Below are 15,140 nucleotides of genomic sequence, written 5' to 3'. Positions count from 1 at the left end.
AGTTTCCTCTAAAAAATGAAAACAAAAGGAAATTAAATGTTTTAAATGCAACTCAAAATAACAACAACAGATATTCAGTCATTCAGTCTAACTCTATTACAGTAACACTACAGCTATCCTCTTCCTGAACCATTATTTTCATCATTACTGTTGCCATAGCAACGAACCCCCATGACCTCTACAACACCGGCCCTCTTCGGCCCATCCGTCAGATGTGACAGCTGTCAATCAGTCACACTGGCCAACAGTGCTGCTGCTTCAGCCATCCAGCAAGTCTGGCGTGTCACCCTGCCCTGCTCAGGGTGCTCTTTCTCTCCCTCTCTCTCTCTCTCTCTCTCTCTCACACACACACACACACACACACACACACTCTCAGTCTTGACACTGTATGTTTGTTTTCTGCCTCTCTGGCTCTGCAGGCCCGGTGCTGTGTGCTTATTTGCAGTCCTGCTGCTGTTTTCTCGGATGCGTGGGCTAGTGTGACAGATCTGGGTCTCTCTTGATGTACTACTTGGCTCGCCGGGGCTGATTCCTGGCCATTACCAGCACATAACGAATGCTTGAAGAGGGTGAAATGGGATCGGTAAATCAATGGATGAGCTGTCATTTACCTGGATGCAAAGTTTAGCCTTCAGCTTGTGGATGGAGTTTTGAACGAAGATTAATCAAAGTATTTACATTTCATAGCCATGAAAACCCTCTTCTTAAGTACTTTCTCTGTTTGTTCATAGTTGGTGTCTTTCTGCACCTTCCTACTTGGAAGGTAGGTAGGAAGCTGTGTGTGTGTGTGTGTGTGTGTGTGTGTGTGCATGCCTCAGTATGCACATGTGTGTGTGCAGGCGTGTGTGAGCCTTTGTCTGCCTGCTGCAGGCTCTCACCGTCAAAGCATGCTAATATTAGCGCCTCGCTGAAGACTGCCTCTATCTGGACACAAAGCAGGTGTTAAATGAGGATAGCTGTGCTGTGTGTCTGTATGTGTGTGTCAACAGGGAGATTTTAAAATTGGTAACGTCAGTGTATTTTGCAGAGAGGGGGGGTTGAGCGCGCTGTAGATCCAGATGCACAGTTTTCTCCGGCAACTGCAGCTGTATAGAGATAGAAAACGGCACAATGCGTCGTCTGCCAGACAGCAGTCAAAGAGGATTGGAGATTAGCCGGGGTGCAGACGCAGTCGGTCGATCAGTCAGTCAGGGAGGGAGCGAGCAGAAGAAAAGCAAGAGGGCAGTGTGGTCTCAGGGATTTTTCTCTTTTTTTCCCCCTTCCCAGTCTCTCTGGGCCCCGTCGCTGATTTGGGCCTAGAGTCGGTTGTACGTCTCGCTCTCCTTCTCTGCTCCATCTGTCCCTCCCCCCATCATCCCATCATCTCTCCTCTTTCTCTCCTTCCTCCCTCCCTCTCTCTCTCTCTCTCTCTCTCTCTTACTCACTCACTCACTCTCTCAGCCTGGGGGAGATTAAATGTAGCCTCTATAAGCCAAAGCACATCATGTAGCAATTTTTCTATGCTCCCTTCTCTCTCACACTCTCTCTCTCTCTCTCACTCTCTCTCTCTCTCTCTCGCTCTCTCTGTCTCTTTCTCTCTCTCTCCTTTTCTGAAGGGGCAGTGTGAATGATGTCGGCTCGTGTGAGACACAGAATGAGAGAAAAGAAAAGACATGAAAGAGTGCAAAAACTGGAAAAGTGGATTTTTGTTTTTGCATGCATGCAGAAGAGAACAGAGGATTTGTTTTATGGGTGGAAAACGGACAACGGCAAGGTGGAAAAAACAACGAAAGGAGGACTACTTTCTCTCTATCCCCCTCCCTCCCTCCCCCCTCCTCCTCACCTCTCTCTCTCTCTCTCTCCCTCTCTCTCACTCGTCTGACACAGAGGAAAAGTGGGCCTCTGGCTGTAAGCAATTACAGCTGTGAGGCAAATTATGGATGATATTTCTCTCCCCCTTTTTGCCTTTTTTAAGAAAAAAATATTTTTCCTCGTGCCGATCAACACGGAAAGAAAAAGGAGGCAGAGGGGGGAAAAGACAGAGTGAAAGAAAGACTGAGTGAAAGAGGTGGGGTGCTAATATTGGGAAGAAGGAGAGGAGGGGGGGGTTATGTTTTTTTCCTGTCTTCCCTCCTTTCCAGCGCTGCATGTGATTGAAAGAGAGAGAAAACAATGCGAGGGAAAAGGGCGAGGAGAGAGAAAGAGGAGCGAGACAAGAGATCAGCAGGCGCATTGGTTTTGTCCTTTAACTTGGATTTGTGTGTGTGTGTGTGTGAGAGAGAGAGAGAGAGAGAGAGAGAGAAGAGAGTGAGCCTGTGTGTGTGTGTGTGTGTGTGTGTTTCCCTCGCCAACCTGCCTTGGACCTACAGGTTTGGAGAAAAAAGTAAGTAGCTTGGGTGTGAGGGAAGGCAAATGAGTGTGTCACTACTTAGTGTATGCAATGCATGTGTGTGAGCGCCCCCACAACCCCCACCGCCCACCCACCCCCACCACCACCACCACCACCATCACCAACAACCCCCCCCACCGCCACCCCCTCCACCATCTCCCTTCGGTGAGGCAGCATACTGGTATGCTCACTGGCACTGTGGCCCTGGCTGCAAGCACTGATTCCGCGGCTCGATGCTCGCTTTTATTTTAGCTCTCTCTCTCTCTATCGCTCTCTCTCTATCACTCTCTTTGTCGCTCGCTCACTCACACTCCCTCACTTTCCCTTGCCGTCTACCTGTTCTATCTAACCTTTAAGTCTCACTTCCTTTCAGCGTTTCGTTTTCTGGGAAGAAGGTCGTCTCGCCGACTCTCTCTCGCTACTCTCCTCCCCGGCCTGCTCACTCTCCCTCTGTGTGTGTGCGTGTGCGTGTGTGTGTGTGTGTGTGTGAAAGAGAGCTGGAGAGCGGAGAGATAGAGGGAGAGAGAGTGTGCACATGGTTCATTCCGGCTCGGTCCTACCACCCATCCTCATGCCTCTCTTTCTTGTCTCCGTCCGTCGTTCTCTTCCCATTTTATTTCGCATGACTTCGAGCAGCTCGCCGGATGGATGGACCTCTTCCGCGCTTTGCTTTTTCGTGATAAAAAAGCCCCTTCTTCTTCTGAAAATAAGTGGAATCTTGTTGGCATGCTGTAAGTTTAAATCTGAGCTTTCTCTTTCTCTCTCTGTCTCTCATTTCTTCCCCTCCTGAGCAGGAAGCCAGCGAGAAGAACAACGAGCAAAGAAGGCATCCTGGATCCGAAGGGGAGGGTGAGTCGATACCAACGAATACTCTTCCTCTCCACTTTCCTCTCAGCTCCCCATCTGTTTCCTAAGCTTCAGACCACCATGGTGGCATGAAGGAGCCATAGAGCTTTGTTATCTGGATCGTCTTTTCTCTGTGCAGCCTGGACGGGGATTTGCGCTAGCAATGATTAAGCATGAATTCAACGGTTTTATTAACAGTGAAAGACGTGACAGTCAGACGAGCATGCAAGTCATCATGTCAGAGGGATTGTTTGATGCTGTGCGGTCCCAGCTTCAGATTTCGATGCTGTAATCGATGCATCCACGCAGGCTTTTTATCTTGTACGTCTGCGGTAATGATCAACAATCATCGGCTGATTTTGATTTTCCCTGAGACGGCGGGAGATCTTTAGGTGTACTGTACAACAGCGAGCTCTGTACCTGATGGCAGGAGGCATTTTTCAAAGTGCTGTATTGTTCAACTGAGGTGGGGGAGGGGGCGAGGGAGAAAGAGCGAGAGAGTGAGAGAGTTGGGGGGGAGGCTGGCCAATGTTGTGTCTGGCTGAGGCTTGCACTTGTTGTATGTTCACGGATACATATGGGGGAGTGGAGGTTGCAATGAGCATGCTCAATTAATGCATGTAATATAGGAGTGTGTGTGTGTGTGTGTGTGTGTGATGCGTAGCTGCATGTCTGTAAGAGGCAGCGCTCGCTCTGTATGCAAGAGATGCTCAGACGCTCTGAGTCCTCGTTTGACTTAAAGACGGGTTCAGTACGTGGACGCGTTCTTGTTAAGGAACAAGATTTCTCTTGAATTTAATAGAAAAGAAAGAAAGAGTGAAAAATCCTGAATGCTGAAAGCAGCTATATGAGGAGGTAGAGGAGTCCATGGGAAGATGCATCTCTCTCCGTCCCTGAGACCCTAACTTGTGACGTTGTGCTTTCATGTCCACGGGTTAGGCTCTCGGGAGCTGAGAGGGATGCACGGCCAGCATTATCTCCCACATGTTCCTGCCGCGAACAATGGCGATCAGAGGGGGAAGGCCATGGCGCAGTGAGCTAAGGCGTTCACCATACGCTCACCGTGTCACACTTTTCAGTTTGGCTCACACCCTGCTGTATGTTGCATGTCACCTGTTTTCTGTCTGCTGCAGCATGCATCATCACACATGATGAAATGTGTATTAAGTAGATACTATTGACAGACTGGTGAAATCTCCGGGTTTAGGAGGATGTAGTGGCATGTATTCTGTTTTTAGGGGTCATGTGACAAAGGTAAGGCAGGATGAGCCGAGGCAGCTACATGGATGACAGGAAGCTATCTTCTTAATGCAACAGAGGCCTGATTGTATCAGTATTGGCCACTGGCACGAGGGCTGCGCTAATTATTTGCCTTTGAGATTTGCCTGAATTTAACCACGAACCATCAGTCAGTCGGTATTGTCAAACTTTAGTGTGATGTTCCTCGCGTGCTCACAAATAAAGCACTTATTATGGTGCCATGCTAATGTAGCATTTTGGTCTGACACTTGAATGCCTTTTATTCTGCTTTTCAGTGAACAGGTTTAATGTTACATGCTAATTTAAATGACTTCCCACCTCAATGGAATTCTCAGGCTAATACTCAATACTCGCAGGTTGAGCATCTAAGCTAATTATTTAGCAATCCGGGGAGCATAATTATCATCAAAGGTACCTTTACAAACCAGCCTCAGGTGGAATACTGATTGGATCCCGATGCTTGTTAGCATCCTAATCACTTGCGGACTAAAACGAATAGGCGCTGCCGCAGGTGCTGCTAAAGAAATAGCTAAACTTCTGCTTTATGCTGCTGTGATAGCATTAGCCTCCTCATACACCAGTTGATACTGTTAAGTAAAGAAGCATCTGTCAGTGTGGTAGCTCTTTGTTTCTCCAGGAGCCTGGCTGTCGGTGTGTGTGCATGTACCTTTATGACTTGAGAGCAGCACAGAGTAATGTTGAGAGCGTGACCATGACAGCTCTGTACATTATGTGCTTGACCTCAGTGAACCCTCAGCGATGTCAAAGCTCACTCACTCATGCTAATACGAATGTAAAAGGCAGCAGCAAGAACACACTCACAGTGCAGCCGGTGATGTCCACTGAGGATACCCTGTGGCGCCTTTTGCCGCTAGACGACGCCATCGACACCCTCCATGATTCATGCGTGAAGTGTTTCTGAATATGAAACTGTTGATTTGATTGTGGTGTGTAGCCGCAACCTGTCGGCGATAGTAGCAAGACTCCAACTCTCTGACTTAGAATGACAGTTCTGCTGGTTATAGTAGCAAGGCAGCACATGGCGGTTCTTCTGGGTGCACGTCAATTTTCTTTGAGCCATGAGGTTATTTTCTCTTACGAATCTTCCAACTGGTTGTGGGGGGTTAGCTGAGCATATCTTCCTCCTCTGAACCTTACAGTTTATTCTTAGGAGGCTGTCGCTCTCCTGAGAGCCAATTGCAGCATTTTTTTTTAACAGCAGCTCTTTGACAGCACGATTCATCAATATTTGACTTAGGCCAGTCACACCGTAGCTAATATCTGGTTTAATGGGGCGTAGCATGAATATTGATGGTAACTCTTCTTCATGGATGCTTCTATTCATTTAAATAGATGCTAAATCCTGTACAGCTGTACATCTCAGATTTTTGGAATTGGAAGTTGTGCTGGGTGCTGCAAAGCCCTACATAGATGCATATGAAAAACTTGTTTTTTGGTTTGAAATGTTCTGCAGTTTGTTATCTTAGATTTTATGTAATGACATTGTAAGATTTGTATTCGGACATGCTTGGCTTCAAAGATTGCATCTCTTGTGTGCAACAGAGACTAAGACTGACGTCTGACATCACTGTGACCCTGAGGCTTCATTAATGTCAATTAATAAATGTCTTTTTTTTTTTTGACATCACAAGCATTACAGTTTGTTTTCACTCTTGACCTTGAAAGATATACTTATCATTTTCCCTCCTTCACTCTCATTTTTTCAGCTCACAACAGCTGGATATGATGCTGCAAAAGATGCTTCATTGTGTCTCAGTGCATCAACCGTGACTTGGTGGATTCCCGGAGATGCTTCCGTCCGGTTGTTAATGAACTAATATGGATTATAACTTGAACCCCCTCTGTGCTGCTAATCTGCTGCTTTAGCAATTCTCTTATGTAACACCTCTGTCAGCCCTGTGTCTTTCTTTTTCTGCCAACGCTCTGCCTAAAAATCGTTTTTTATTTGTCCAGCCCAGTGAACAAACACTAACCTGGAGCAGTTAATGTCTGGCCGGTAAGCTCGAAAAAGGGGCTGCAGGCTTGCTCTCCATTGTTCGACTGCTCCGCACACTGTCTGTACACTGTGTCCCCATAGCTGAGGCAGACATGGAGGATAGACAGACAGACAGACAGACAGACAGACTGAGCAGGGCATATACCCGCCTAGATAATCTGCTTCACCAATGTGGATTGAATTTTTTTACAAAAGAGGATATGTGTCGATTAGTGTCGTCGCCTTCTGACACGATGGAGATGATGCGGTTCCCAGCTGGGAAGCCTGTGAGCAGATCTGATCTAACATTTCCAACAGAGTTAAGAAAAATGTGCCGCAAATGCTAATCTCCTTTTTTTAATAAGTGGTGACTCTATGGGAACCTTGTACTGAGCAGCGTCAGGTGTGTCAGTCAGTAAAACCTGTAATGACACCTTCCTTACTGAGATCCTGCACCAGTATGTCTCTGGCTTTTCCTCGTCTAGAGATTTCCTCGTCTAGATTTCAGTTTCAGTTCTTGTCTAAATGCAGCTTTTGTGGCTCAAAATATCTGCTACTCCCGTATCGGTTGAGTCAGAATGCCAGCAGACAGCTGTTGATTGATGAAATCCCTTTTAAGGTGGACCATTGTTAAGGTAGACTGGAAGGTGCAGGGGACATCCAGTGGAAGACCTAAATCTTGTCAAAAGGAGTCTCAAGTGCAGTAGTTCAGGTGTACGCAGGGAGGTTATGTTGGGACGGGTTGCTGCAGGGTTACGCCCAAGGCGCCACGAGACAACGTGTCACAAATCAACCTGATTGGATAAAAAAAAAGAGCAAAATTATTGATCAGCGAGATTGATCCGCACATCTAGAGCGTCGATTGAGGTGAGAGACGGCTGGCGATAAGCCGAGACGTTCCTTTGTGGCGGCAGGGCTGGTTTCTCTCCGTGCTGAGTTTACAGTCACCATTCTGCAGTTTTTTCTGCCACTCCCTTCAACGCACACTCTCGGCTCAGCTGCAGGCGGGAGAAGCACACTCATCAATAATCAGAGCTGGTCAGCGTGAGCGTGTGTGTGTGTGTGCACGCTTGCTTCCTACAGTATCTGTCAGCATGTCTGTAATGTCTGTTAGTGTGTGTGTGTGATTGTGTGTGTGTGTGTGTGTTTAGCAGTTCTTCCCACTGCAGAGGAGTTCACTACCCCTTCCTCCCAGTCTGTCGGTGAAACAAGATGGCGTCGCAGCTCCACGTGGGCTCATGCCCACTTTCTATGACCAGAAAACCATGGAGGTCCTTTTTGGAATGGCACACCTGGGGCGTATTCATCCACCACAGAGCTGGAATTGTTGATGTGCTTCTCAGAACTGTATCTTGGCCGACTTTGAGAGATTTAGGATTTGGGGCAGATCCAGTGCTTTCATTGTTTTTCTTGTTGTTTTTTTTCTCTCAGTCTGTGTATCAGCTGCCAAACTGTATGCTGTCTTGTCTGCAATCTGGAAGTTTTTAATGTGCTAGTCGGGTGGACGAGTACATTTTCAGCATGATTTGCCTGTATGTGTGTGCACGCGTGTGTGTGTGTGTGTGTGTGTGTGTGTGTGTGTGTGGGTCCACCCTGACTAAAGCCAGTTTAAAGGAGCTTGGGGATTGTGTGCAGCCAGATCACACCAGCAGATTAACCAGGCTACACACTAACCTCATTAATCAGAGAGACTAATGTCACCAACAATGTGTCAGCAGTTACACACACACACACACACACACACACACACATGCACGCACACACACACAAAGAAACACACACACATACAAACACCTGCATTAAAACTGTTCCCTTTGTCTCTACCTAATAGAAATCCAGGTAGTGATGACCGGAGGCTGAGGCTGAGCCCGTCTCCTCTTCAGTGTCAGTGTTGTCCTGCTCCAGGTCACGCTGGATTTAAAGACACACTGGAAATCCCCTGATGAATCAACATTTAACCCTTTACTGCCACGTCAGCCAAAAAACTGCAAACCTTTTCTGGGTGTTTTTGAAGCAAAAGAGCTCAACGTTTTGGATAATTTTCTGCCTCAACAGCATTGATACGAGGAAGCTGTGCAGATGTGATCAGCTATTGTGAGTCTGCACAGAAAGAGATTTGATTTTGAGGCTTCAAGTTGGTTTCTATTTCTTTATTCAACTGAGCTGGCAAGTTTTTGAAGGACTATATCTCTAATCTTTTTGATGACGATGGGCTTGTCATGCAGCAGCTGGATCCGAACAAGATATTATAACACCAACAAGTCTCACAGAATCTGAGACTTTGACTGTATCTGAGTCATTTCAAAAAATGTTTAAATACTTACGTACCTGCTCTCTGTTTCTGTTGGCTCCAATAACAGCAAATCCCATAAAGACTCTTGTGGGTATGGGATTTTCGTTTTTATACAAATTGTACCTTGTGGTCTGAATCTTTTGTTAAGAGCTGCAACAATTAGCTGATTAATCATTTTGTTGAGTGATGCAAATTAATTCAAAACTTTTTAAATTAAATTTTCATTTAATTATCTTTTTAAGCAAAGTTTCCAGCTTCTCAAATGTGAAGATTCCATGTTGCTCTATGTCATACATGATTATAAACTGAGTATCTTTGGTTTTGGGACTGTTGGTCAGAAAAAACGAGACATTTTTCACTATTTTTTTTTTTTTCATTTTATGGACAAATCTAGTCAAGAAAAATAAAAGGCAGATTAATCAATCGTGAAAAACAGCCCAGGGGAACTGAAGTGTCACTGCAGATGTACAGTATCTTAAAGAATCTGTAAAAACTAGAATACTCCATACTTTATGTGCTTCTAGTATATACATCTTAATACTACACTGTACAGTATTGCAATTTGGGACACAACACACGTTGCCAACATTTTTTACCTTCTCAGCACATTGATCTCATGTGTTACTGTTTTACTAACTGGCTTTCAGCTCACCTGTTCTATGTCTTACATGTAACTTTTCAATATGTTGCACAGTGTTAATGTTTTGAAATGAGTCCAAATTAATTCCACTTCATTAGGATTGATTTTGAATATCCAGCTGTGAGATCATGATGCATTGTTCACCTCAGTTACACAGAATGTTGTGTGTTGTCTGTGTTAGTCAGAGTGTATTGTCATTAGCATGTTCCATTTCTTTTACAACGTGAACCTCAAATCTACAAGTTACGGAGGATTTTTTTGTTTTCGTGCATCTCTTTTATTAAGTCACTGCAGATGAAACACAATGTGTGTGCTTACCGCATATCATTACCAGAGCTGATGTGTATGGCAAACCTAACTGTATAGTGTATGACATAAGTCTATATGCTATGAATTTATAGTGTATGGATTATGTAGACTTCATGATCATGTTACTTTTATATAATGTGATCTGTATGACAGCAGAGAATTTAGGGAAAGTTAATGTTTGTTTTCTACATTTTACTTCTATTTTGCTTTGGCTGTTATTAACTTTATAAAGATCATAACTAGATATTACATCATACTACAATATAACATATAACAGATAATGACACTTTTTTCCCCCTTCCAATAAATATGGCACTGATGTGAGAGCAGTACAGTAAGCGCAGTGTTCTCTTCAGAGGAATGGTATTGAAATAGAGACGTCTTACAGTTGTGTCTAAATAAAGCCTTGATGCTGTCGTTTCACATGATTGTCAATTCTTTCAACTGTCATGCTTATTAATAGAAGCTCTGAGTGAGTTGTGGGATTTTTTCTAAACAGGCATGTCATCTGGCATGTTGTATATTTTATCTGTGGAGGTATTTTTATACCTTTTTTAAGTCTTGAATCTGTTTCAACAAGATTAATTCTTTGGCGTGATATTTGTTTCTGCAGAGCTGCCAAGATATATTACAACATCCTCTCTGCTGACCACAAAGACATCGCACAGTAAATGGACCGAAATAAAGACATTAATACAGCTGGTTGACAAGCAAGTTCTCACTAGTCTCACTATGCTTGCAGTAATTAGTCCATATGATCTGAAATTGGATGCGTGCATCTGTGTATGGCTGTGAAATGGCTTACAATATCACAATACTACATTATTAACTTGTGTTTGTCATGCTAATTAGACTTATATAAATACTGTAAATACTTAACTAGTAATCCAAATACTAATTTTACTTGAAGTATGACATTCGGCTTATAATCAACTTTTTATTGCTTTTCATGTGTTCACATTGATTTCAACAGGAGGAGAGGAAATCCAAACTTCAGTAGTACCACTGTGGCGTGCTGCTGGCGTGTTGTACATACAGCATGTGCTGTACTTTCTGAAACAGCTTTGTCTTTCTCTCTCTTACAGCCTATTAGACCAGGTCAGGACATGTCGAGGAATGGTCCATGAACCTGAGACGGATATGACAGCTGCACTGAAGCAAGCTTCGACTGCCCATACACATGCATGGGCTTCATATATTTGTGTGGCATACATGATATTTTGACATGTACATACATATAGCTGCTATACACATACACACACACTGACTTGTAGCCAAAGTAGACCTATTATCGTTTTTTTGTTAATGTGGCTTCAGTGCTGAGATATCAAGATGCCTTTCCAGAGTTATGCCTTTTAAAATGTTTTGATGCTAATAAAATGTTTTATTAAAAATGTCCTTCTTTTGTATTATTTCAAGAAATTAACATGGTTCTGTACCAACACTTTATCATAGGCAGAAAAGCATATTAAGAATGCTACGATTTGACAGGAATAATTATTGTTATCAAGTTGCCCTATCACTTTTTCACAATGCTAAGTCATTTCAAGGTTTATGCTTACACTTTAGTACACATTATGCTGTGTAAGCATATATTGATAGCAGGCTATGTGCCATGCTAACCGTTAAGTATCTGTGAATGTCAAATCAAATGAAGTTTTCTTGTCACATGTACAGTCACACATAGCACACATTGTGCTAAATGATATTGATGGCAGCACTTTAGCATGTTCTGTGCTAACTGACAGTCGGCTCAATGCTGACATTTTAATACAGTATTACAGTATTTGAAGTGATTGTAGGCAACAATACTGTGACACTATATTACAAGCCTACATTTTAGTGTACACTATTCTGGGAAATACTGCCTCATGCTAACATATTAGTGTACAAAGTGCTGAGCGGTAGAAGGCATCATGCTTACAATATATTACATACATTATGCCACATGATAGTATACTCCAAGCTTATTCATATTTACACTATTATGCGTAATATAGCCCTATGCTAACATTTTAGTGAGCATTACGCCATTGTCATGCTAATATTATAGCATGCATTATGCTAATTGAGTTTCTATTGCTCACATTTAGAGGAAAATTCCACCCTCACATGCTCCACAATGCTGCAACCAATCCTTTCATGGCATTAATTCCAAAAATTGTTAAGCGATGAAGTGTCAACTTTCTGTGGTGTCCATCTAACCTCAACCTGCCTCCTCTTCCTCAGTGATTCATCACACTTCCAAGAATTACTTACAACACTGCAGGAGGTCTTGCCTGGACTTGTTATAGTCAGCTTTTGGTTTAACATTTGCCATAGTTATAATGACGGGAATATAGGCAGAGTGTAGCTGATACAGCACGAGGGTTAATAACTGTATCAAAGTGTGAAAAAACAACACTCATGTCCTCTAGTTGTACTGCTTTATAAACAGTCAGGGCTCCTGAAAAAGAAGAAACTTACAGCTCCTGCTTTTTTTAAAGATCGATTTTTTAGCATATTATGGAAAGTCATTATCATAATGCAAATAACTGATGTTCATTATATGCGTTTGATCAGCGCCTTCTATTATTTCATCAGAGCTGCTCTCTGTACGACATCGTGCAGTCTACATTTGGCTGTACAGATCTTTAATGTCGCTGAAAAAAGAAAAAAACTGTCAAGATAAGAGATTCCTGATACATGTTTTGTTGGTGAGGTTAGATTTGGTTGGTGAGGTGAAAAAAAAAAATTTCCATGTTGCAAACCCTTTCACGTAAATGTCAGACTGAGACTATTATTTTTTTTTTTCTGGATTGGGTTTATTGGATTTAGACAAAATAGTACAAACAGTCCTTGGTGAGCTATGGACAGCAGCATGAGATCTAAATACTTGCTTGTGTAAAAGAAAAATGTATTACAATTGTTTCTGTTTCATAGGTGGTTGTGTGATATTTTTGTAATTCTAGCCACTTGCAAATAGTTCAATTATTAACTTTTTCCTTTTTAGAATTATCTTTACATCAATGCAATTCAGAGACCAATGTTTGTAGAACCATATGTTCATATGAAATTGTGAAATGTTAAAGCTTAATATGTTAAAATGAACTGATGAAATGACTTCTCAGAAATAGATGCTGTTGTCTTTCTATTCTCTACACATGAATATTAAATGTAATCTGGTATTTTTGATCCAACAACATTTATTCTATGATTAAATGTTAACACCAGAGTCAATGAAAAAAACATAAATGATTTTGGTTTCTATTTCCTAACAGGTAAGTTTATCAATCGGTCAATCAATATGAAATTGGTTCCTATCTTTAAAACAGGTTACAACAATAAAGTACATTATCCCATCATCAATATCAATCATTTAAATTCAGTATTTTCAATGACTTTAGCAGATTAAAAAAAAGGTATAAAAGATTATCATGAGTACAACATATCTATCTGTTCTGTGATAACTTAATCTCTGGAATAAAGTGGAAGCGTGCACACAGTATATTTTGATAGTTTGTCACTTTGTTTCAACACTTTGATTTCCCACCCCTCTCTCCTCAACATGACTTCATTAACAGCTATCCTGTGAACCGCCTCGGTGTGTGGTCGCCATGGAGCCCTCTGATTATAGAAAACAAACAGCACAGTGGAAATCAATCCCTATTTACAGCTTTTAATAGGATGCATTGATGCATCCTTTTGAAATTAGATGCAATCATATTTTAAGGACGTCTGCCAGTATTTTCCATTTTCATTTAAATATTGCTGTCATGAGGCTCAATTTCAATAGTTTTCACACCACAAACTGCCTCAAGGGGAAGGATTAAATGCATATAAACAGCTCATTGAATGTATACATGAGAGTTATGATTATTGTAAATTTGACCAAGATAATTAGGATTATTTTAACCTGCTGTTTATGTGCATGATCAAATCTGTAGAAAATGTTACCTATGACTGTTGGAGCAAAGATACAGCGGCAGAGCGAGTATACCGACAGCACAAAACTGAATCTCTATCTCATTCGACATGAATTTTTTCACTCATTCGCTGTCTCTCACTCTCTCTATCCCTCCATTTCTCGCTCGCTCTGCCTGTAAATCCATGCTGAGATTTGGCTCACACACACTGGAACTCACTGCAGCCGAAAGTAGGCCAAAAGCCATTTGAGGACAGGGCTCAGAGAGAGACAGAGGGAGAGACAGAGTGAGGCAGGGAGGTTGAGACAGACGGGTGAGGAGAAATGACAGAAAGCAACTGATAGGGGACACAAAGAAGGATATGATTTTTTATCATTTGCACCTATAAATCCTATTTTTCTTTTAATTTGAGGCTCTTTTTTATGCAACTCCTCTTTGAGATTACACAACAATATTCAAAATTCTTAGTTGTGAATAGGCTGCAATCGACGTGTTATTTTTTCAGGGTTGATAGATATTTTATATCTTTAATTATTGCATTTTAATAGACAGCTATATTTAGACAACAATATAAAGGTATTAACTCTGCACAGAATTAACTCATCCTTGAAGCTGTTGAATTGAGACGATCTTTCTGTTTAATTCAAACAGAAAAAGAAGAGATGCTTGCATAATTCAGATCAAGTAAACTGACATTAATGGGTCACAACAGCAGTGTATAGAGCAGTGGTGGTGAGGTGCAGGTTTAACGCTTCTGTCTCAAACGAGGCTAAAGGATTTAAGTTGTTGTGGTTAACAGTGTTAATGTATTAGTTGAGCATTAAACTTCAAATTGTCCAAACACAGCCTTTACAAAACGGTGCGTTTTTTAATAAGAAAAAAGAAAGAACTCTTGCTTTTATGAATCTAAACATACTTTTATTGTGAAGCATCCTAAAACCGACTGGAGCAGGCCTGAAGGTAAATGAATAAAGTCATCTTTGTGAATGTGAAAGGATACTCTTTCTACAGGCTTCACATTAAGAATAAAAGTTCCTTTCTGATAATTAAGGAGCAACATTTCTTGGTGTCACTGTCTGGACCGCTCAGGGCTGTCTTTGTAAATTTAAGCTCCAAGTTATTTTATCAACCAGGAAGGAATCTGTCCCTTCGTCTTGTTGACAGCAGTCGTGTCCGTCTAATTTTCACCACACTTTTCTTTACACATTTCACTTTTATACATTTAACATTGATTATGGATTATTACAGTATGGGCTTTCCCCCTTTTCATGAAATTTTGATCAATATGCTATTTTAATGGCAAAAATATAGTTTTATTTTCATGACTTATTTCTTCATCCATTTATAAAAACATTTTGTGAAGCAGCGAGGACTGCACTTCATTATATAACCCTCTGTTATAAAATGTTAAATAAATCTGACCTTGTAAATGTGTAGACTTGTATCTTCATATGGATTTTTTAAATTGTGTAATACTGAAATGTACATTCTTTCTTTTACTGATGTGAGCCTGAAAGCAACTT

The 15,140-nt window shown here is 41.9% G+C and overlaps 1 long non-coding RNA gene across 2 annotated transcripts in view; it reads left to right on the top strand.

The window, feature by feature from the left end:
- LOC141008566 (uncharacterized) overlaps positions 1-11,110 on the top strand; it is a 123,899-nt gene extending 112,789 nt beyond the window's left edge. Inside the window, exon 4 of one of the 2 annotated variants that reach the window (XR_012180086.1) lies at positions 10,798-11,110. This is a non-coding gene — a long non-coding RNA (uncharacterized lncRNA). Of the gene's footprint in view, positions 1-3,162; positions 3,218-10,797 lie in introns of those variants that run through there. The other variant, XR_012180087.1, reaches the window with a different exon arrangement.
- The last annotated feature ends 4,030 nt before the right edge of the window (positions 11,111-15,140 follow it).

The sequence above is a fragment of the Pagrus major genome, chromosome 2 (assembly GCF_040436345.1).
Source record: "Pagrus major chromosome 2, Pma_NU_1.0".
NCBI lineage: Eukaryota > Metazoa > Chordata > Actinopteri > Spariformes > Sparidae > Pagrus > Pagrus major.
This window is presented reverse-complemented; position numbering and strand designations above follow the sequence as displayed.